Source organism: Perognathus longimembris, chromosome 13, assembly GCF_023159225.1.
Source record: "Perognathus longimembris pacificus isolate PPM17 chromosome 13, ASM2315922v1, whole genome shotgun sequence".
In the NCBI taxonomy this organism is placed as follows: domain Eukaryota; kingdom Metazoa; phylum Chordata; class Mammalia; order Rodentia; family Heteromyidae; genus Perognathus; species Perognathus longimembris.
Window position 1 is genome coordinate 1,173,662 of NC_063173.1, and position 24,353 is coordinate 1,198,014.

The 24,353-nt window shown below is 42.4% G+C and overlaps 1 protein-coding gene and 1 long non-coding RNA gene across 2 annotated transcripts in view; one reads left to right on the forward strand and one right to left on the reverse strand.

Annotated features, from left to right (window-relative positions):
* The window catches only part of Uvrag (UV radiation resistance associated), a 249,916-nt gene that overhangs the window by 158,469 nt on the left and 67,094 nt on the right, over positions 1-24,353 (forward strand).
* Positions 1,593-2,005, reverse strand: LOC125361515. Its single transcript, XR_007212952.1, has 2 exons — positions 1,932-2,005; positions 1,593-1,699 (listed from the first exon to the last, which is right to left on the reverse strand). It is a non-coding gene; the product is annotated as an uncharacterized LOC125361515 (long non-coding RNA).

Sequence of the window (24,353 nt, forward strand, 5' to 3'; positions counted from 1 at the left end):
TTACTTCCTACCACTGACTCATAAATAATTGGAGTTTAGTAAACACCACACTAGGCTAAAGGAAAGGCAATATAGAATATGGTAGACACAATTTTCTCAAGCCTGGCTGCACATGAAAGTCATCTGGAGAGTATTTAAATAAGAGCTCTTGAACTGCAGACTCCTAGTCCCTCCCCAGAAATTCTGCTTCATTTGATAAGGCCTAGATATCACTTTTTTTTTTTTTAAGGCTTCAGAAATGCCTGTAATGTACCATCTCAGTTGAGAACCACTGCTCTAGATTCAAACAATGTTGTGCTTATGGCATGAAGCAATGAAATGTCTCCAAGCATATTTAGGAAACTGCAATCAGCTTAGCGTCATTGCATTTAGAAGTAAATGGGGTGGGAAAGAGGAAAGGTAGGCCCTAAAGGAGGTCCTTAATTCCACACATGGCCTTTAGTATCTATGAGTTCTGCTGCATCCATAGATTCAACTCACATTAGATTAGAAGTAGTGGGGACAAGTTGTGTGTGTGTGTTAAGCATTTGTCATGGTTATATACGAACAGTATGTACCCTGATATAAGGGCCTTGGGAACCACACATTTGGGTATCCCTGTGGGGTGGGGGAAACCAACCCTCAGGTGCTGAGGGATGACTCCGTGTCTGGGAGAACAATCGCTCTGGGTTGTGGAGCTGATCAGTGCCTTTTCCAGTGTTCTTTTCAATTTCAAAAATAGAAGAAAGAGAATGGGAACCTGTAATGTGTACATTTGACAGAAAGGGAGCGTGAGTTTGTTTTCTTGTCTTGCTTTAACATTTTTTTCAATTATCTTTTGTACAAAGTGATTTATGAATATACAATATATCTTGGTCAGTGTCACCCCTTTCAGCATTCTCTCCCGCCCCACCCCGCCCCTCCCCTCCCCTCCCCCCACCCCTTCCCTCACACTTCCCTCCCTCAAAATAAGTTTTGTAGAATGTACATTGGATTCTTGACTGCATTCCTGCTCTCTTTTCTCTATTTGATTTTTTTCCAATTTTGAAATTTAATGTGAAATTGATATAAAATAAGATGTTTTAAAGAGTCCGGCTTAGTAGTAGTAGTGTTCAGTACATTTGCACTGTTGGGCACCCTACACTTCTGTCTAGTTCTAGAATATTTTTGTCACCTGGAAGGAAAACCCTGTATCCATTAAGCAGTTACTCCCTAACCCCCATCTTCCCTTAGCCCTGGCAACCTGTCTTAATGGGTTTTCCTATTATGGATATTTTATATAAATGGAACCATACAGCATGTGACCTTTTTGTTCCTGGCTTCTTTCAGTTAGCATAATGTTTTCAAGATGCGTCTGTGTTGTAGCGTAATCAGTACTTTATTCATTTTTATGGTTGGATAGTCTTCCATTGAGTGCATATACCACGTTTTGTTTATTCATTCATTTCTTGATGGACACTAGGTTATTTCTACCTTTCAGCTGTTGTGAATAGTATTGCTATGAATATTTATGTACAGTTGTCGTAAAGCATTCATTCTCAATTTGGGGGGATGTATGTACCTACCAATGAAATAGCTGACTCATGTGGTAATTCTGTGGTGTTCATTTTTTACAACCACCAAACTGTTTCCCATAGTACTGTACCATTTATTTACATTCTCAGATGTGAAATCATAGTTCTTTGTGATTTCAATTTGTATTTTTTATCTAATAGTGATTCTTTTACCTTTTTTTTTTTTTTTTTTTTTTTTTGGCCAGTCCTGGGCCTTGGACTCAGGGCCTGAGCACTGTCCCTGGCTTCTTCCCGCTCAAGGCTAGCACTCTGCCACTTGAGCCACAGCGCCGCTTCTGGCCGTTTTCTGTATATGTGGTGCTGGGGAATGGAACCTAGGGCCTCGTGTATCCGAGGCAGGCACTCTTGCCACTAGGCTATATCCCCAGCCCCTTTTACCTTTTCTTTGCTTTCTGTTCATTTGAATATCCTCTTTGGAGGAATATCTGCACAAATCCTTTGTCCATTTTTTTCATTCTATTGTCTCAATGAAGCAACCTCTTTATGTACTCTTGAGTGTTTGACTTTTATCAGATACACAATTTGCAAATACTGTCTCCTTTTTCCTTGGGTGATTGTTGCAATTTAAGGCCAAAAATTAAGGTCAGTATTATATGCTACTTAACACATGAAGTCAAGAGGGCTTCCAGTGGCCCTCACTTCAATTCCCTGTCAACTAGAAAATCATGGGAGACACCTTCCAGGGGTCACCTCTGCTTTTTGATACTATAAAGCCTGTCTATCTAAACCCTACTACATGTAGTCTACCACTTGTAGTAAAATACTACACACTACGTAATTTATAAACAATAGAAGTATATTTCTGATGGCTCTGGAGGCTGGGAAGCTCAAGCTGAAGGTGCTGAGGATCAGTGTTTTATTGGACACTGAGGGATGCTTTGTCTGTTTCCAAGAGGATCCTTAATTGCTACATCTTCCAGAGGGAAAGAATGTGTCATCAGGTGCAGCAGAGACAGAGGGGGATAAAGAAGACATTTTGTAATGCATTAACCACTCACCTAAGCAGCTCCCCACACTTGCACATTTGCCTTGGGTTTCAGTTTCCTGCCACGCCATCTTGGTTGTTAACTCTTTTCCTAAGTACAATCCCTCTGCCTGGCATGTGTCTATGAGTCCCTGGGACTCATAACCTGCTCCTCCAGTCATCTGCCCAGTGTGAGGTAGTGAGAGGTTAACCAACACCTAGGGCAGATTCCCTGGAGAAAAATGTCCTATCAACGGAGTGAAGCACAACTTCACATTCTTTGCAGTGTCATTTAGTGCATACAAGGTATTTTTTTAATTTAATGAATTCCAATTTGTCCCTTTTGTTGTTTTCCATGCTTTTGGCATCATATGTAAAGTTGATTGCCAAACCCATGGTTGTAAAGATTTGTCTGTATGTTTTCTTGTACTAATTCTGTACTTTTAGGGTGTGTTCCATCTTGAATTAATTTTCATAGGTGATGTATTGAAGAGACTGTGGCTCCCTTGAATAGAAGTTGGCCATGGATTATTTTGGACTCTCACTTCTGTGTGTTTATTCTTAAGCCAGGACCATATTAAGCTTTGAAATGAGGAAGTATCAGTGTTCCAACTTCATTCTTATTTTTTAATATTATCTTGGCTCTTCATGATCCCCTGTGTTTCTATATGAATTTGAGGATCAGCTTTTCCATTTCTGCAAAAAAGACCACTGGAATTTTGGTAGGGATTATATTGAACCCATAGTTTATTTTGAATAGTATCGCCAACTTATTAAATCTTTTAGTGAGTTGTTTTATTTCCATTTATTTTGATCTTCTTCAATTCCATTGGGTAATGTTTTGTAGTTTTTGTACAAGTTTTACACCTACTTGGTTAAATTTATTTCTGTATATTTTACTGTTTGAATAGTATTGTAAATACTTTTAATTTATTTCACAAATTGTTTGAGATTTCTGATACTGGATCATATTGCCTGTGAATACAGATAGTTTGTTTTTTTTGTTATTGTTGTTGTTTTCTTGTTGTTTTTGTTGGTTATGAGGCTTGAACTCTGGGCTTGGGCGCTGTCCCTGAGCTCTTCAGCTCAAGGCTAGCACTCTACCACTTTGAACCACAATGCCACTTCTGGTTTTCTGGTGGTTAATTGGAGATAAGATTCTCATGGACTTTTCTTCCCAGTATGACTTTGAACTGAAGTCCTCAGATGTCAGACTCCTGAGTAGCTAGGATTATAGGCGTGATTCATTGGCATTTGGCTACAGATAGTTCTTATTGATTTCTTTCCATTTTGGCTATTTCTCCTTGCCTAATCACTGTGACTAGAACTTACAGCACTTACTTAGTTGAATGACGGAGCCTTTTGTAATGCATTATTCCCTCTAATTAGAGAGAACCCTTAGACCCAAACACCCCTCAAAAGGCTAAAACTTACATGGTATTGAATAACCAGAGCAAGAGCAAGCATTCTTATTTTATTCTTCATTTCAGGGAGAAAGCATTTATTCTTTCACCATGTATTTGCCATATGTTAACTTTAACTTTTCTACAAATGACCTTAACCATTTTGGAAAGTTTTTGTTGTTTTTTGTTTTTGTTTTGCTAGGTTTCTGTGTATTTTTCTCATAAAAGGATGATGGATTTTGCCAAGTGCTTTTTTTTTATTAGAAATTGACATAATGGTATGATTGTATCCTTTTTCTATTAATGTAGTATATTACACTGGCTAATTTTCGTATACGGAACTACCTAACATTCCTGGAAAATCGCATTTTCAGATTGATAGTATTTTGGTTGAAAATTTTGCATCTATATTTATGACTAATTATCTTCATGATATATTTGCCTGGCTTTAATGTCAGGGTACTATCTAGTCATGAAATAAGATAGGAATTGTTTCTCCTTCAATTTTTTTCAGAAGAGTTTGAAGTTTCTTTTATATTTAAGAATTCAATAGTGGAGCTGTGTGGTCCTGGGCTTTTCTTCTTAGCTACCTGGTAGGATCTCTTCGTTGTTATGTATCAGTTCAAATTTGCTGTGTATTTCTGTGGGTGTTGTATGGGGTCTGTTTCAGCACCTTGCAATATAAACAGTGTTAGAGGCTTTCGGCACAGAGCAGGTTCTGACCAGGAGCCTGTGCCCTTCGGGGAGCCCCCCCCCCCCCCCGTGAAGTTAGAAAAGGTAAGGTTCCTTTGTTGCTATTGCTGGTTTCCAGAATCAGGTGGCTGAGCTCCCTCAGGAGTGGAAGGCCTCCCCGTGGGCGCCCAGCCGGATCCGATGGCCGAGGACAAGGGCTGCTGACCTTCCCTCCCGTCCTCGGTTGCCTTTCTCTTGATTTAATGCTCACTTGGCTGGTGTAAACCTTTGACTGTTTTCCAGATTTTTGACAAAGTTGATTTTGACAATTGTTGCCTGATTCAATCAGGATGTATCTGTTTCTCTAGAGGAACAGGCCCTTAGCGCAACCACCTCCACTGTTTTCACTGACATCATTTGGTTTGTTTAGTGATGAAAAACATTATTTATAAGAGATGAAGGAGCCCCTGGGTGATTTTAAGCAGGAGAGACTACCATGACTAGACATGTACTTGAGTAAGCACACCTTAGAGCTCTCTGGAGAGTTCCCCCACCCCTGGAACGGTCCCTATGTTCTATATTATTGAAATGAAGTGCCTCTCCAGATCTGTATCGAGTTCTACATGGTAATCTGATTTAAGATATGAGGTATATCGGAAGAGCGCCGTGGGAGCTGGAAGGAAGGCTGTGTGCTTTGATTTGTGAAGGGGCGGTTTAACAAGTGCCTCAGCGGAGGCAGCGCTATCTCGGAAGACCAGCTAAGTTTAGATAATTGTCTTACCCAGTTTTGCTTTGGCAGCCAAACGAACTCCGGGAATTACTCTTTTGTGAATGAATGAATTTTATATATTACTTCTATCTTTTCGCTTTTGCTGAAACATATATTGTATATTGGCTCAAATATATACTCTTGACATTTTAATGTCATGTAAAATTGGATACATCTTACAATAATGTGTTGTCATATATGCTTCATATTTATCGTTTCTTAGTGCTACATATGGCTCGAGATCTTCCTTTCTAACTAGAGCCTTCTGTAGGTTCTGTAGGATTAAATTAAATGTCACTTTGGGTTTTTATCAAATTTTTACATGGTACTCTGATTTAAAATAGGAATCAGTGCTGAATTTTGGAACTAATGCTCTCAGAGAGTTTTTCTCTTTTATAGTAATGCAACCCATTTATTACGTCTTTGTGACAGGGTAGAACAGAAAAGAACAGTTGCTCTTAAAAGCAATGCCTGGACATACTGATGTTTTCTGTAAAGAGATTCCTTGCACTAGAAAATATGGTGTTTTTTTTTTCAATTAATGACTTCTTCCCTCCTTTTCTCCAGCGTGCTCATCCCAGCCCCCTAGCCCCCATTAGATATTTCTGAGCTGGTTTTCGTTTTGGTTTGTTCTTAATGGCTTTACGTGTTTTTGTAAAGTTCTTCAAATCCTTTCTGGAACAACATGGATATATAAATAAACACATACACAGAAGTACACACTTATTGACTGTGCTTGTTGGTTGCATCAGCCTCCGTTCTTCTGGCCTGGATCACTGAGAGAGCAAATTAGACATGGTTTTCTTTTCTCCTGAGTTTTCAGTTTTGATCTAAACCTCTCCAGGGTATTAAGTGGAATCAGGCCTTCATGGGAGATGGGAAGTCGGAATTGAATGACTCATTGAACAAATTATACTTAATGTAACAGAGGCCTCCGAGTTCTCAGCCCCTGCCCTGGCTGAACACCTGCCTCAGCTGGCTGGCACGTGAGACAGCAGAGTTCAAAACTCTAGGTAGCCAGGTTTTCTGGCTGGAAGGGGGGAAAAGCCATTTTTTTCCTTTGTCTGGCTTGTTAAAAACACAAGTCTGGACTGAGGCCTTGCTTAAACCATTACTTGTACACCTGCATACTGTAAAGGGAAATTCTGGAGTGCTTGCGCGCTTGGCTGTGCGACGCAGACCGCAGAGCATGAAGGAATGTGACTAGGGTCCTGCGGCACTGCCTCTCTCTCACTGAAGACCCAAGAGTAGGTTTGGAAATGGGCTTTTGGAATGAAATGTATTAGTCATTGGCATTGTGCTACTTAACTTGTCTGGGGGTGGATACTACATTTGGAATAGATTACCAAGCTAATCATTGTACGGGACCTGAGCTTGTCACGCGTATGGCTTTCTCAAGCTCTCAGAGATGTCTGAAGTTTGGTTTTAGTCTCAGAATAAGTAAAACGGCACTTTCTCGTGCCAGTACTGGGGTTTGAACTCAGGACCTTAGCTTTTTTGCTCAAGGCTGCTCTGCCACTTGAGCCATAGCTCCACTTCTGACTTTTTGCTGGTTAATTGGAAATCACAGCTGACTATGCTGGCTTCAAACCACAGCCTTCGGATCTTAGCTTGGTGAACAGATTGCATTGCAGGCTTGAGCCTTCAGTGCCCAGCTTGCACTTGGCAAACTTGCTGGCTTATCCACAGGAATATTTTTCAAGTCTCTAAAAGATGGACAGCTGTTTTTCTCTAATAGAATTATGGAAACAAGAGAATTATTAGTGTTGTTATTCCCATTTCCATGATTGTGTGTTCTTTTTAAAATTTTTTTAAAAACATTGATTGGTATTATAAAGGCCACTTATAAAGGGGTTATTACAGTTTCATAAGTCAGGTTTATGATTTTATGTTCTTAACTTATTTCCATGGAGGACCAAGACTAAAACCTTAAGAATTACCCTTTTATCTGCTTGAATTTGGTTTCTTTTAGAGATAAAATTTTTTAAATACAAAGAAATTGTGATGTGTCCAAATTGAGAGAATCTCGGGTCAACATTATTGTTGGTACGTGTGGATCTGTTCCTCAAGAGAGTGGGATGATCTGTTTTAATGGTCTGCCTCCTCTTTCCTGACCAGATGAAGAAGAAAGTCATACATCTTTATGTAAAGGGGCTCACCAGACAGCTCCCCACATCTTCTGACTTGAGTCTTTTCTTTTTCTTACAGCTACATAGGCAGGTCCAGAGATAGATTACCTTCAGCATAACTAGGTTAAATTTTACCAGAAGAGAGAAGGCAAAGGAATTTGCCAAGTAGCAGTGGGAAGACTGATTCCTTATCTGTCAGCCTACTTCTTAACCTGGCAATACCGACTTAGTAAATGAATGGGTTTTGTTTTTTTTTCTTCTTGTTTGTTTTTGCCAGTCCTGGGGCTTGAATGCAGGGCCTGGCTTCTGTTCCTGAGCTTCTTTTTGCTCAAGGCTAGCAGCACTCTTTGAGCCACAGCGCCACTTCTGGCTTTTTCTGTGTCTGTGGAACTGAGGAATCAAATCCAGGGCTTCATGCATTCTAGGCAAGCGCTCTACCACTAAGCCATATTCCTAGCCCCCAATAATTTTTTTCCCCTGGTGCCATCTTGTTGAAGCACTTAGAATCCTCTGGATTTTATTGTATAAGTATGATGGGCTTCTGAGATTTCATTGTTCTAAAACTCATGTTAAAAGCATAAATGAAAATTCCAGAGCTGTAGTTTTTAGACTGCTATAAATCTGATTTCTCCTTTGAATTATTACCTGCCTTAGGCATACTTAAACACCTGTTGACATTGTATATTAGGAATTATAGATTCCTCTCTAAAGTTCTCAAGCCTCTGTTTATTAATTAAGTTGCTCTAATGCAAAGGGTTCAGAAATGATGGCTCTTTTCACTAAGTTGGCATCTGTTGGCTTTCATGGTGTTCGGGGGCAGCCCATGAGCTCTGATAGCTTCCTTCCAGAAGTGGGAGCTTTCCACACTGTGCTAGGCCTAAGTACTATGACTTTAACTTCTAACTCTTTCACCATGTTTCCTGTAGGGTAGAACATTCCTTTTAGCCTTTCATCTTTACTGTATGTTGTTGCTTTAGGTGCTGGCATTTAAGAGAACTCAGTAGACCCAGACCTCAAGTCTTTAAAACTCAACAATTAATGTAGCGTTCTGAGATGTAGAAAGTAGGGGACCAACAGTGTTTGTGTTTTTCAGACTATTATTACTGAAATGATTAAATTAGTTCTTTCAGATTTCCCACATTAATAATAGAAATATGACCTAAATGGAGGAATCTCTGCGTAAAATTTCCCCCCAAATGTCTATAAATTCATTTTGCTAATACTAAGTAATGTTTCACTGTGGAATAGTAATAAAGTTGGAGAGAAAAAAAGTATCCTTTTGGGATTGTAGATTTGTCATATTTTAGCACCAGACAGCATACATGGATACAGCATGTGATGGAACCCTTTATTTCACATATGGAGAAACAGGTTGAGCACGTGGGGAGCTTGTACAGAAAGTTTCCTAAGCATTCCCTTTGATAGGGTGTGAGGCAAGCCCAGAACATAAAATGCTGATTCCAGATGCAAACAAATAGTAGAAGCCAGAGGTATCTATCAAGATGGGCCTCTATCTGAGAGCAAAATACTCTTCCTGATCAAGAGAACACTCAATTCAAATCCCTGTGTGTTACATAGTTACTAGGCCTCCATTCTCACTAAAATGTCAGTCCTTCAGTCACATTGATCATTTGGTTGAATTAATGTTTGTTTTTCCCTCCAAAAGATACAGTGTAACTGTCTTTCTTTTCCTTCCCTCTTGCCTCAAGTTATTGAGACTATGTATGTGAGGCTTCTTCATTTTTTAAAACTTGTCACTTTTTTACCGCCTTGGAGTCATACTGGCTTCTCTTATCACCAGGCCGGTGTGGGAGTAGCTCTCAGAGCCGTGGTCTGCTGGCATAATACCACTCCCTGCCACTACACTGTGGTGCCATGAGGATTGCGAGGAGCAGTGGCTGGCAGACAGGAGATGTTGAACAAAGTTTTACAACCATTATTTCATGTACATGGTGAAATTTAGCCGTAGCAAATCCAGGCAACCGAGTAAAGTATCTGTGTGTTAGAAACTCACAGTGACTATTGAAATCTTCAGTCTTGAAAGGAATGCAGGGTGTGTCACACTAAATGATTTTCAGCCAAGCCAGCTGCTGTTTTAGTTTTATCACCAATTTACTCCCAGCTCATAACCTGTGCTTCAGTCAGACTGAACCGGTGGTTGTTTCCCAAAGGCACATTATGTTATTTCCTACCGTGGCACCATGTTATTCTGCTTGCCTTAGTACCTTCCTCTAGGATCCAAATTGTAGTTGTGCCTAGAGCTCTTTCCCTATCTGAAACTCTTCAGCTCCCACCATTTGGTGTATTCTCACAGTTTTTTATAGTCTGATTAACAAAAGTCTCATACTGTCTCAGAAGTGAAGTGCTTTTATATGCATTTACTCTCGGTGAGTGTGTGTGTGTGTGTGCGCGTGTGTCCATGTGTGTTGGTCCTGGGGCTTGGACTCAGGGTGTAGGCACTGTCCCTAGGCTTTTGTTTTTTATTCAAGGCTAGCTCTCTACTCAAGGCTTTTTGGTGATTAATTTGAGGTAAGAGTCCGATAGACTTTCCTGCCCTGGCTAGCTTGGAACCACTGTCCTCAGATCTCAGCTTCCTGAATAGCCAGGATTTCACATATGAGCCACCTACATCTGGCTAAGAGCCTAGATCTTATTCAAGTTATTTGTCTTACTCTAGTGTAAAACATTTTCTATGTAGAAACTGCATTTTACGTGGAATAAATAATCTGCATGCCTCGCAGAGAGCATTATATTAGGTAGGCACTCCTAATATTTTGTGACTTGAGTTAGGAGAGCAAAAGGAATGTTCAATTTTTGCAAATACTATTAGGTAACCTGACACTCCACACCATAGCCTATAGTTTTAATTCTAGATGCTCTGGCCAGGACCATCATTCTTTCACAGAGTCCCTGAGGACTGCAGCAAGCTATTAACTTCTGTGCTTATTGTAATCCAAGGCACAGGCAACAGTGCCGATGGGGTTGTGTTGAGGAGTGAGAGCAAAGAGCATGTTTTAAAATGAGGAATCCCCATGGAAATTCAGGCAGAGAGATCCACGTAATAAAAGTGCAGGAGGTGGTTGCTGGGTGAGACAGGAAATGAACACCTTGTGAAGATTAGACTTTCCACTGAGGGAAGGGAAATGTGGAAAATGAGTCAGAAGTAATTGTGTGACTGTTTCAGGGCTGACGCTGGGAGAATATTGTTGTGTGCCTTGTTTTTAATGAAGTGTGCCTGTACAGTGCTGATGTTATTATCTGGATGAGGAAGTCTCCTCTAGTATTATTGTCATCTCACCTTTCTGCAACCACCTAAATTAAAATAGAGTAATGTAATGAGACAGAGGGATAAGAAAGAAAACCAGATGACTGTGACGTGGGACCCCATCCTGAACTTATTGCTCTTCTGGTTTGCAGTATTCCAAAATCAGAATAGAGGTGCAATGTCATTCTTGGAGGGGGATAAGATGTAGAAATAGCAGGTTGAATGTAATAGTGGTCTATGTCATGAGTTAAATGTTATTACACTGCTGGATTATGGGAGATTAGTGTGTGTAGCAGGTGGTCCGGCGTGGCAGCGAGCTCCCCGTTAGCTCTGTGGAGCGGCCTTTGCAGGCAATTAATATCTTCCACATGACTACGTGAATGCTTTGGGCTCATTTCCAACTTCGTTTTATTGATGCTGTGCATTGTTCCTTCCTTTCTCTTTTTCAGTGTTTGTTCTTCTTGCTGGCACTGGGGTTTGAGCTCCGGCCCTCCCACTTGTTTGGCCGGCTTGCTCATGCCTGGTGCTCTGCACGTGAGCCACACCTCCAGCCCAGCGTTTGCTGGTTAATCGGACCATCTCCAGTACAGGTGTCAGGGGTTCTCTACCTAGGCTGGCCTGAAACCATGACTCTTCAGGTCGCAGCCTCCCGAGTAGCCAGGATTGCACGAGTGAGCCTTAAGCTCTTGTATGTTTGGGGTTTGTGTTTTGTTTCCTTTTTTGGTAAGCCAAAAATGGGAAAGATTGCAGCGAGGCAGAGAATCTGCAGGGTATTTATTGAACATTCTCTGAAAAAAAAAGAGACAATAGTACACGTGAGTCGCGGTGCGAGGTGCTGCCCCGAGCTGCGAGATGCTGCCGACGGCGGCCTCGGCACAGGGAGAGCGGTGCGTGCGATCGGCGCGTGTTCGTCACGCGCATTTGAGGAGACGGCACCTACACACCGAAGCCGGGCAGTGTGGAAGGGACCAGGAGCTGCCAGGCAGAGAGTGTGCCACCAAAGGAGCGGTGCACTGGCATAAACCGGCAACGCGCTTACTTTAAGTTGCTCAGCAGTTTCCTTTTATCATAGATAAAAGAAGAATGTGTTTATAGTTTAATCTTCGGTTTAAATAAAAATTCAAATTATTTTAAAAATTGTTAGCCTTAGTGGTTAATATTTCAGGCTGTGCCTGGTAGAGCACACTTAGAATCCCAGCACTCGGGAGGCTCCCACAGGAGGGTACATGCTTCTACAATTGTTTGCATATCATCGCTATCAGAGATTCTCCATAGGACCTCTGCTCTTTCACACTGGACTTACTCACAACTGCATGGCTCATGATTAAGTGCCTCTGTCTTTTGTCCTTTCAGCATCTCCGTTTCTTTGCATCAATATTTTAAAGAGACTTCTTTGGGGTTTTTTGTGGAGCTTTTTGTCAGCTGTGGGGCCTGGGCACTGTTCCTGAGCCTCTCTGTGCTCAAGGCTAGCACTCTACCACTTGAGCCACAGCACCACTTCCAGCTATTTCTGAGAAGTTTATTGTAGATGAGACCTCATGGGGATTTTTCTCCGGGCTTCAGACTGCGGTCCTCAGATGTCAGCCTCCTGAGTAGCTAGGATGACAGGTGTGAGCCGTCGGCGCTCAGCTAAAGAGACTCTTTTAGACTGGAATCCATGCTTCTCTATACTTCTTTCCTTTTTCATTACTAACATAGGGCTGATGTGGGTGGTGAGTTTTCCTCATAATTTATATCATTTTCATATACTAGTTTTTGCCTCTTGATTGGTTTTAAATTTATAGTATCAGCTCTCCATATTTCCTTTGGCGCAAAGATTGCTGTTAAGAATGCCTAGAATTTTTAGTACTACTCATATTATTGGGAACTTTTTAAAAAGACTTGCAAAAGAATTAATTTTTCCCAAGATACTTGTTAGTAACTCCCATTAATATAAATGATGGCTCCCAGGTTTATGATGTGGAGTCTAGTGATGAAATACAAGAAGTGTTAACTGTAGTATGTTATAGAAATTCACCCTTGTAAGTTAATTAAACACACCAATAAGCAACTGAAGCATTTTATTATTTTAATTTGTATAAATATAAAGTTGGTAACCTAATGAGAAGTGGCAGGTCTCTTGGTGTTTGATTGACAACTAAGTTTAAACTCTTTTAAACACATGGATGATGAATAAATTTAGACAACTTCTGTTGTAAAATATTCCACACAGAGAATGTTTTTCAGTGTCTAGTGCATGATCTTGTCATTTCCAGCTTAAATAATGTCATTGTTAGAGGAAAAGCTTTTTAGATGCCTCCTCCTAATACTGAATTTGCTAAATAAGATTTCATGAGAGACACCAGTGGTTTTTGGTTTTTTAGTTAGGGTTTTTTTTTAACTTCTATTTTCTGGTTTCTGCATTTGTGGTTTCTATATAAATCACAAAAAGAGAGGCTCATAACTTGATTGAAAAGGAATTTGGTATATTGCTTCTTATTTTCCCTCAGAAAATCTAGGGGGACATTAGGTTGGTCAGATTTCAATGAAAGAAATTTCCCCTCCCATTTTATTTCACTTTTATTGGAATCTGGCCTGTCTTTGTAGTAAATGTTTTGGAAAAGACACTTAACTCAATTTTGTACTATAACTGCTCATTCAGAATCAAGGCTTATGGCATTAGAATGATAAGAGCACAAGTGAACTTGTTTGTACCTAGTCATTCATTCATCAAGTGATTGCTTAGTATATGGTTAGCAGACATTGGTCCAAGTCTTTGTGATGTTTTATCTTTTGAGCGAAGACAGTAGCTGAGCAATAACATTTAAAAATAAAATGTTTTAAAGAAACAACCAGAAATTATTTGAAAATCATGTCTGTAATCTATTGCGTGTCTGTCATCTAAATACATTATATTAGCTGTTTTCATGGACCAGGCTAGGGAAACGCATATTTTACCTAAGCTTATTGCCTCACTTCAGAGACAGTAAACCCCCATGTTGCTTGCCTTTTGTTGAGTAACTCTTTTCTTTATCATATTTGTGAACACATGGTAGGAGTGGAAAGAAGTGCAATATGATGGTTTGGGGGCAGCCTCAAGTGCCAGTGTGTCTTTAAGAGTAAGACCCAGCTGGAGGCAGGACTCAGCCCGGCGAGCATGAGGCCCTGAGTTCAAATCCCACTACACTCCCGTCCCATAAAAGAGTAAAATCCAAGTAACTGACTAGAAAGTATGTTTTAAAAAGGTTTAGGGGGCTGGGGATATGGCCTAGTGGCAAGAGTGCTTGCCTCGTACACTTGAAGCCCTGGGTTCGATTCCCCAGCACCACATATACAGAAAACGGCCAGAAGTGGCGCTGTGGCTCAAGTGGCAGAGTGCTAGCCTTGAGCAAAAAGAAGCCAGGGACAGTGCTCAGGCCCTGAGTCCAAGGCCCAGGACTGGCCAAAAAATAAATAAATAAATAAATAAATAGGTTTAGAACCAACATAAAAATCACTTTGCTCAGAATATCAATTAGGGTTTAGTATGCATTACCTTTAAAAATGTACTGTCAAGACCTATTTGTTTGTCGATATTGAGTCAGAGAAGTAATACTGTTCATCCAATAAAATGTAGCCAAAGAATAAAGATAAAAATAGGTTACCTGACAAAGCACGCATGGTTTACTGTCATGGACTCCCACGTGGGTGTGGAAGGTATGATTGAGTACAAGCACACGCACATGTGGAAAGTGTCCCATAGTAAGCAACAAGAGGTTCCTAGAAGTTGGCTGCTCATTACTTTCACTAGATGTCTTTTGAGAAAAATATCCCTATCTGTGATGTTCTAAAAAGTTGAGCCTCTAGAAGATGATTTTATTATTTGTATTTTGCAATTCAGGTATTTGAACTCAGGACCTTCTGCTTCCCAGATACACTTAAAGCCACGCCCCCATCCCTTTTTGCTTCATATATTTTTCAAATGAGGGGTCTCACATTCGTGTCTGGGCCAACCTGGACCACAGTTCTATTTATGCATTCCATGTAGCGAGGCCGGCAGAGCCACTGCACCAACCTTTTAACATGCGGTCTCATGAACTTTTTGCCTGCGCTGTCCTTGAACCTTGAGCCTCGGAATCCCAGCATCCAAAGTAGCTAGGATCACAGGCCTGAACTACTATGTCAGCCCCGTCCTAGGAATTTTAATTGTCTTTTTTAACCCATGCTAATTGAGACATATTTTGTTTCTACTTGTTGTTTATATAAAATACTTTTAAGAAATCTTAAAATATCAGCTTGAAAATTGAAGTTCCAACTAAAAGGATCATCCTTTCTCAGCTTCCAAACCATGTAATCAGTTGCATAGAAAACATCTGGACATGCCTCAACCTCTCTGAAATAATGTCTGCTTCCCTCCCATTTCTCATCTGCTTTTTCTTCCACATTCTCCTCATTGGTGAACACCATTTGAGAGGCTCCTTTTCTTACCTCCCTCAAATGTTGAGTATCTCAAAGTTGTCCTTTCCCCCCAGCCATATTTCTTTGGTAATACTTTTATTATCTTACACAGACTGTGCCAGTAACTTCCTATCTAAACTCTTTACCTTTCCACTCTACCTGTCCTCTCAGTTGACTTGATGAAATGAAAATCTTACCATGGTACTCTTATATTTAAAATTCCTTCGTGATTATCTACAGTTTATACTCCAAAGTCTTAAATTTTATAAGTCCAAAAATTTTATAGTGTTGTCGTGTGTGAGGTCATCCCTTCTTCTGGAGGGAAACTGGGGGCTGTACTGGAAATTGAGCCCCGGGTGCGTCCTAGGCACACTGCCCAGACCCTAATCTCATCTTTTGATACATCCTATACAAAGTCATATAGAACTCCAATTTCCTGAATATCCCACCTTGCTTTATGTCTTTGTGCCGTGTGTGTATATGTGTGTGTATGTGTGTACACACATGTGCGCATGCCTATACAGGGGCTTGAACTCAGGGCCTGATGCTATCCTATAGTGTTTTTTTTTGGGGGGGGGGGGCTTTTTTTGGTCAGTAGTGGGACTTGAACTCAGGACCTGGGTGCTGTTCCCAGGCCTCTTTGTGCTCAAGGCTAGCACATTACCACTTGAGCCACAATGCCACTTTTTGAGTTTTGAGTGTTTTTGAGTGTTTAATTGGAGGTAAGAGTCTCACAGAGATTTCTCTGCCCAGGGAAGCTTCAAACCTTGATCTGATCTTAGTCTCCTGAGTAGTTAGGATTACAGGCATGGGCCACCAGCTCCCAGCTAGCTTTTTTGCTAAAGATTGACACTCTACCACCTGAGCCACAGCTCCACTTCCACTTTGTTTATTTTTGTTTGTTTCTGGCTAATTAGAGATAGAGCTTCAGGGGCCTTCTTACCCAGTCTGGCTTTGAACCGCAGTTCTAAGATCTCAGCCTCCTAGGTAACTAAGATTATAAGTGTGAGCCATGGGCATCTTTGCCATTGCTGTATGCTTTGCTTGAACTGTCATTACAACTTAAAAGTCAGCTGAACATCTCTCTTTCTGATTCTTTCAACAGCAACATGAAAATAGTAATACATCATGATGCTGTTGTGAAGAGTATGTGAATTTACACAAATTTTTTTCTAGGCTAGTTCATAGCGCATGACAGGTCATTGGAAAGTGCTAGCTAGCCACGCCTACAGCCCTACCTCTCAGAAGACTCCTACCTAGAGATTTGAAGTTCCACTAGCCCTGCAGCCTGGGCAGAAAAGTCCTCAAGATTCCATCTCCAGTTAACCAGCAAAAATGCTAGAGAGGAGGTGTGGCTCAGGTGGTAGAGCACCAACCCTGAGCAAAAAAGCTAATAAGCAAGAGCACAAGGCCTTGAGTTCAAGCCCCAGAACCGACACATGCATGCACGCCTGCAGACACACACACTGCCAGATGTTACTACTGAACTGATGAATTGGGACATGCATGTCTTAGCTTTAAATTTTGTCTGTATATACTCGGGCTTTGGCCCAGGGCTCCAGGAGTGCCTCTCCTCACTGGTTCCTCTAAACACTGCCCAAGAACGCTGTGTGAGGTAGGCAGGAGAGTGAAGAAGGGAACACTGGCTGGCACCTGTGGCAAGTGCTCCTAAGCAGTGTTGAGGCGCTGCTGCGCCAGGGCTGCTCGCCTGTCCTCGGTACTCGGCCTCATCTTGATGCTCAGCAACTAAGGTTTGTAAAATGTCTACCTCCTACGCTGCATGTGCATTTATGTTTTCTACAAGCTAAGACTATATTCAAAGCAGGATATAGGACAGAAACACATGAGTTATCTTCTTAAACTTGAACGATTATACACCAGTTTGATTTCAACCAGAAAAACAGAATTAGTGTGAATTGTATGGCATGAGAGATTTATTATAGGAATAAGGTCTTACACATTTTTGGAAGTAGGTAGAGAAGAGTCCGAAAGACGGGGTTGAGAGACCAAAGGAAAGTCACTGGCAAGCGGTGTGCGAGTTCTGCAGGGCAGGAGGCGTGCCTGGAGGGTACCGCCCGCTCCGTGCACCCTGAAGGGGGGCCGGTGGAGAAGGCCAGGAGGGCTGTGGCCGCCGCCTCGGGTCACTGGGCAGGAGTTGCAGTTGGTCAGCAGGGATCAAGAACTAGAGGGAGGGTCGCGGTGCAAAGTCCAGCTGGAATCTACTGGTAGCCGTGCGTCTGCCTCTGCCAGAATCTAGTTCCCGTGACCTCCAGAACGCAATGGCTACTGATTTACGTCTCTCTTCCAAATCTTATGCTGATGTATCTCTCATCCAACTCTATTCTGGATCCATACAGGCTTTGGTATTCTGGGAAATGCCTCCAGCCTAGCTAAGTCAATCCACAACAGACAGGAAGAGGTTCTCATACTAAATTCTAGGACTACAAGATTAGTAGCAACAATAATAATAACCCGGAATATTATAATTGCTTTTATACTATATTTCAGGTACTGTTCGAAATTATACAAATCTGTTCATTGTTGCAAAGGCATCATGAGATTCAATGCTGCTGTTTTTCATTATAGTGATGTGTAAATTGAGTCACAGATTAAGAGATTTTTTTTCAAGATTACACATTGCTCTCTATGGCTAGTAGCAGACAGAATCTATTAAGATAGAGACATATTGTTTCTAAGTATGTCTCCTAAGAGACTTGCTTAGAGGGGGGCTGGGAATATGGCCTAGTGGCAAGAGTGCTTGCCTCGTATACATGAAGCCCTGGGTTCGATTCCCCAGCACCACATATATAGAAAGGCCAGAGATGGCACTGTGGCTCAAGTGGCAGTGCTAGCCTTGAGCAAAAAGAAGCTCAGGCCTTGAGTCCGAGGCTCATGACTGGCAAAGAGGAAAAAAAAAATAAAGACTTGCTCAGAGGAGCAAGATATTAAGTAAAAATATTAAATGTATCATTATTTATATTAATGAAAAATAACAAGAGGTAGAAATAGTCTAAATTATCAGTAAAGGAGTAAGGCAATAATATGTGGAATATTCATAAGATACGATTCATACTAACTAGTTCAAAAGACTGTGTTAGATACATATATCAACAAAAATAGCCCTAAAGAAATTGTTGAGCCAAGCGCCAGTGGCTCATACCTGTAATCCTTGCTTCTCAAGAGACTGAAATCTGAGGATCCTGATCCAAAGCCAGACCAGGCAGAGTAATCCATGAGACTCTCTCCAAAACCAACAAAATCACTGGAAGTAGAATGGTAGCTCAAGTGGTAGAGCACCATTCTTGAATGAAATAACAGAGGGATAGCCCTAAGGCCCCCATTACCAGCACAAAAAAAGGAAGGGGGGGAAGGAGGAAGGAAGGAAGGAAGGAAGGAAAGCAGGAAGGAAGGAAGGAAGGAAGAAAGAAGGGGGTAAGGAGGGAGGGAGGAAGGAAGAGTAAGTAGTGGAATAATTTGTAGGATTTATTTTTATTCATAGAAATACTTATTTGATTGATTGGTTGATTGTGTGTCAGGACTAGAGCTTGGACTCAGAACCTTACACTCTTGCTGAGCTTTTTCACTCAAAGCTGATGCTGTACCGTCAAGGTCCAGGATGGTCAGGGGTGACCGTCATTTGCAGCCAGGGCGTGGCACTCCCTCTTCTAAAGACTACGTTCTCCAGTCTCTAAGGAAATTGAAGAGTGTGCTTTTTTCTGGGTCTCTTCCTAATTTTAATGATTGTCTTAATTATAGAAAAGGAGGAGAATGGGTGTTGGTGAAATCAGGATCAAGATTCTCTGTCACAGTGCCGCAGTGGTACGTGTAAGTCCAGCACATAGACCTGATACAGAAAGAAGCAGAAAAAGCCCCCGATTTTGCCATGTATAGTTTTCACGTTTAGTGCTTTGCTTTTTTTTTTTTTTTTTTTTTTTTTGCCAGTATCAGGGTTTGAATTAAGGGCCTTCATGCTTGCTGGGTTTGCTTGCTCAGCTAGCACTGTACTACCATTTGAGCTGTGTCTCCAGCCTGGCTTTTAGCTGGCTTTTGTTTTGTTTCTTTGGTATGGAGTCTCATGAATGTTGGCTTGGTCCCACTTTGAACTACACAGTCTTCCTGATATCGGCTTTCTGAGTAGCTACGATTAGAGCCACAGTGCCTGGCTTAGTGTTTCACTTTTTTAAGTGAATGGAATCACTAGACATTTGAGGAAACCTCTCAAATGGAAGCCAAAATAAAGAGATGTGAAGCAAAAAAAGAATATAAGGATAAATTAAAAGCACAAAGATTTTTTAAAGACTACTTTTAAGAGACAAATTAAAAATACAAAGAGTCCAACATGGTAGCACATGCTAGTAATCCCAGCCCTCAGGAGGCTGAAGTTTTAGGCCAGCCTGGACTAAATAGCAAATTCCAGGACAGCTCAGGCTACACAGTGAGACACTGTTCTTAGAGATAAGTAGGTTGGTATGTAAGGAGATTTAGAGAGAGAGAGAGAGAGAGAGAGAGAGAGAGAGAGAGAGAGAGAGATGTAAGTAGGTAGATAGATCGATGGATCTATATTAAAGAACCAAACCAAGATTACATAATGAGCATTCCCAAAAATAAAACAGCTTGGGAAATTAAAATTATGTAAGTAGGAAATTATAGATGTAGATACCAGTGCCTCATATCTGTAATCCTAGCTACTCAGCTCATATCCAGAGGATCAAGGTTTGAAGCTAGCCAGACAGAAAATAATACAAAATTCTTATCTCTAATTAACCAGCACAGAGTCAGGCTCTAGCTGTGGCACAAGTGCTAACGCACCAACTGTGAGGACCTGCGTTCAAGCTCTGGTACTGGCACAAAAACTAAGAGCAACAATAATTCAACAGAAGAATGGATGGTAAGGTTGAGGAAGATAAGAAATTAGAAGTATTCCTTAAATACCTGATGACCCAATATGCTAATACCAGTGAGCAGAAAAGACAGAAGAAAACAAAGACAGGGAATTTTCCTGGACATAGTATAAGAAAACTTCTAAGCAATGATTTAATTTCAGAAGGGAAGAGCCCAGTGAAGCCTAGCACAATGAATTTTTAAAGGCCCACCCTAAAGCACATCACTGTGAAATTATGTAATTCAGAAGGTAAAGTGAAGATTCTAAAATCAGAGGGGAACAGAAATAAACAGGACAGGATTCATAATCCCTGATTTATTGTAGGGCAACACTGAAAGCTAAAACAATGGCACCATGCCTTCGGAAGTTCCAAGGGAAATTTAGTTCTGCAGCTTAGATTTATTTATCAAATGATCAAATGTAAGGGTATTTTAAAACAAAAACAGCTTTTCAGGTATCCAAGCACTAGAAGGAAAAAAATCTATGTAGGTACCTTTCCTAGAAACTCCTGAAAGTTGGGTTGTATTCACACAAAAGCATAAACTAAGTAAGAAAAAAGCCATTCATGGACCAGAAGGGATCTGACCGCTGAGCAGCAGAGGCGTCTGGGGGGGAGGGCAACTTCACAGCAGCCCCCCAGAAGCTGTCTGCCGAGCCAGAGCTGAGCAGGGAGGGTCCCGCCCGAGAGAGCGCGGTGGTTATCTCGTGGATGAACTGTCGTCCTGGTGGTTATCTCGTGAATGAGCTGTATCTAGAGGGGAATGCCATGCTTTCAGGGAGTCTGAGACTAAAAGAGTTACAGACACGCAGGTAAGTTTCGAGCACATGAAAAAACTAGATGGTTATTAACTCTAGGAAAACCAAGTTTAAAAGAAATAAAATATAATTATTACCTATTATTGGCTCAACTCAAAAATAATAATTATGTGGATCTTCTGCTGTGATGTTGCATGTTGGTTTAACCAAACCTTGAGATGTTTACCCTCCTGAGCGCGGGAGAGGAAGGGGAAGTGTAGATATTTGGGGAAGAGGTGAAGAAGCAATGTGTAAGAGAACTAAATTACCATCTTCCTGGTTGATTTCCAATAGATTGTTTTAAAACTGAGTGATCAAAAAGCAGTGTCCGACAGGAAGGATATTCAGTAGAACAGGGAGGGGGTCTACCAGAGGGGAAAGCAGCTAAAAATGTTAAGAATGAAATTAGCCCTGGGATCTGGGAATGGAAGGTAGAGCTGAGGTATTTTTAGCTAATTAACTAGAGGAACGAGGGTCTTTCCTGTGGGACTTGTAGAACAGTTTTTACTTTTTAAGTCATGTACACATCAGGTTTTCGCATGCTTTCATTTGGCTCTGTTTATGCCAGTTTTGTAAGTGTGAATTAAGGACACCGCAGTGAACCCTTACTCATTACCCTGGTACAAGCAGACGTGTAACTGTTGGTGCTCATCAGTCTGGAAGCACGTCCACACTAGCTGGGGACTAGTCCCAGGTCTCAAGAGGCAGAGCCTTTGCCCAGGGCCTCGGAGGAAAGGGGCCTTTGACCTGGCGATGCGGTGCCAGCCGTGGCCGGCGTTGTCAAGTCCCCGTGGCGTGGCCTGGCGTGGCGTGGCGGGGCGGGAGGAGGAGACGTGCGCAGGAAGGAAGTCTGGGAGAGCTGTGGGAGGCCGCGCTGGCTTCTGTGCCTCTGCTAGACGTTTCTATTAGTCACCTTTTCCTGAGGATTTTCTCCTCCAGCCCTCGCACCCAGACACTCTTCCTTTTGGTACTGACGTTGCCATGCGGGGCTAGATTGTTGCTCTCCCTCCACTGGCTCCCTCCCTGCCTTTTTGTTTTAATTTAGAAAAGAATAAGGGAAAGGAAAGGAGAACTTGGTTTTGCCTGGCCAAATTCCTGAATATAAAGATAGGAGCTGTCTTCCCTGGCCTCACAGGCAGCTCGGTAATGCTATTATCTTTTTTTTTTTTGGTACTGAGATTAAACTGTCATTTTCACAGTTAGAACATAATTTTTAAAACCCTTGAGAGTAATGTAGGGCACATCTAATTTTTTGAAAGAAATGAAACAACTTCATCATTGCAGAGTATTTCAGTTATTTGTGGGAAATACTTCTTAGTGGTAATTATGCTAAGAGGTACACTCTGTATGTGTGCAAATCTATGTGTGTATGTGTGTGACATTCTCCAAATTTAAAGTTTTGTGCTCTGGATTTGTTTTCTTTTATATTGTTAGGTCCAAAAGAGGAAAGGCTGGCTTAGAACTAAATGGCAGAGCTAAACCATATGTTTTATTCCAAATTAGAAACAGGTGAAGGTTGTTAAAATCCAGCAAGCGTTTACAAAAGCCTTAGCTTCGAGCTTGTATTAAAGGCAGGTGGTTATATGTACAATAAAAAGCAGTCACCAGCACACCAGCTTATTGATACATATGTGATTGATCTTTTTGGATAAAAACAAGGAGGAGTTAATAAATCACTGCACATAGCTATAAAGATGTTTGGGCTTGAAAGCCTAGCCTGTAAGAGCAAATGTGGACCCTGAAGGAAATTTATGAAGCATAGATCCTTTTAGCTTTACTTAACAGCTAACATCTGACTGACCCAGGGGGACCGTGGAAATTTATTGTGGGGCCATTCAAATATTGGAGCTGTTGTGTGATGTAGAACAGGTAAAGATTAGCCCAATAACAAATATGAGGCTGTAAAATAAAATGAGATTTCGATGACTTGTAAGTACTTGTCAGAGGTCAGCTCTAAATGACTGGTCAGAAATGGGGAAAACTTGTTGATAATTAAAGCAGATTGATTATGACATCCTACATGTTTGCATTGGTTGCTGTCAGATCAGTGGTCCTTGCATTGTGTTACGTCCAGACTTAACTCAATGACTGTAGGAGCTTCTAGCTTGTCTTTTTTTGTACTCAGAAATTGGGTAAGAGGAGGAGTGGAAGTGGTTCCATTTGCTGTTTCATAATTGAGATATACCTTTTTCAAATATATTCTGAATGTATGGATTCCTAGACAGCCTGTGTGTGATTTTCAGCTTTGACATCCCAGAAAGCGGGTAAAAGATGTTAGCCTTTAGGATCGATCCTCTAAAATGAGCCTCTGAAACATAAGTAGTTAACAGATTTATGTGTACGGTTATTGGAAACTGGGTTCAGTGAAATGAAGTAGACTTTATTGTCAACATTTTGGTTGGCTTTATTGCTATCAATCTGCAGCGTAATCATGCGGGCACTATTATTGCTAGGACTTGAGAAGCTAGTGTGGGGCTTGAATGGGGCCTGGAGGGAGGGGCGTGGACGATCTCCGCGTGGAGGGAGGGGCGTGGACGATCTCCGCGTGGAGGGAGGGGCGTGGACGATCTCCGCGTGGAGAGAGGGGCGTGGACGATCTCCGCGTGGAGAGAGGGGCGTGGACGATCTCCGCGTGGAGAGAGGGGCGTGGACGATCTCGGCGTGGAGAGAGGGGCGTGGACAATCTCGGCGTGGAGGGAGGGGCGTGGACATAGGGGTCTTGATCTCGGCGTGGAGGGAGGGGCGTGGACGATCTCGGCGTGGAGGGAGGGGCGTGGACGATCTCGGCGTGGAGGGAGGGGCGTGGACGATCTCCGCGTGGAGGGAGGGGCGTGGACGATCTCCGCGTGGAGGGAGGGGCGTGGACGATCTCCGCCTGGAGGGAGGGGCGTGGACGATCTCCCCGTGGAGGGAGGGGCGTGGAAGATCTCTGCGTGGAGAGAGGGGCGTGGACGATCTCGGCGTGGAGGGAGGGGCGTGGACAGAGGGGTCTTGATCTCCGCGTGGAGGGAGGGGCGTGGACGATCTCGGCGTGGAGGGAGGGGCGTGGACGATCTCGGCGTGGAGGGAGGGGCGTGGACGATCTCCGCGTGGAGGGAGGGGCGTGGACGATCTCCGCCGCCTTGACTCGGCTCTGCCTCCCGAGTGGTGCCGTGAAAGCTAGCGGGGGCGGCGCTCGCGCCCTTGTCGTGATGTGGGGCCGTGGGTCCTCGGGAAGGAGGAACCCCTTTCATAGCAATCGTCAATGAAACAAAATGTCGACTAACACGGACAAGTTTTGCTAGAGGAGGAACAGGGAGCGCGCAGCGAGGCTTCGGCCGCTCCCCCCCCCCCCCCCGCCGCTCCACGCGCGCGCGGGGTGCGGTCCCCCCCCCTCCGCGGTCCCCCCCCCCACGCCGGTTCCGGGGGTTCCGGGCCGCCTTCGATTCTTGACCCCTCCTCGGCAGTTCTGGTGAGACGCGCGAGAAAATGGCCATGGCACGTGAGTGGCGTGGGCTTAGGGACC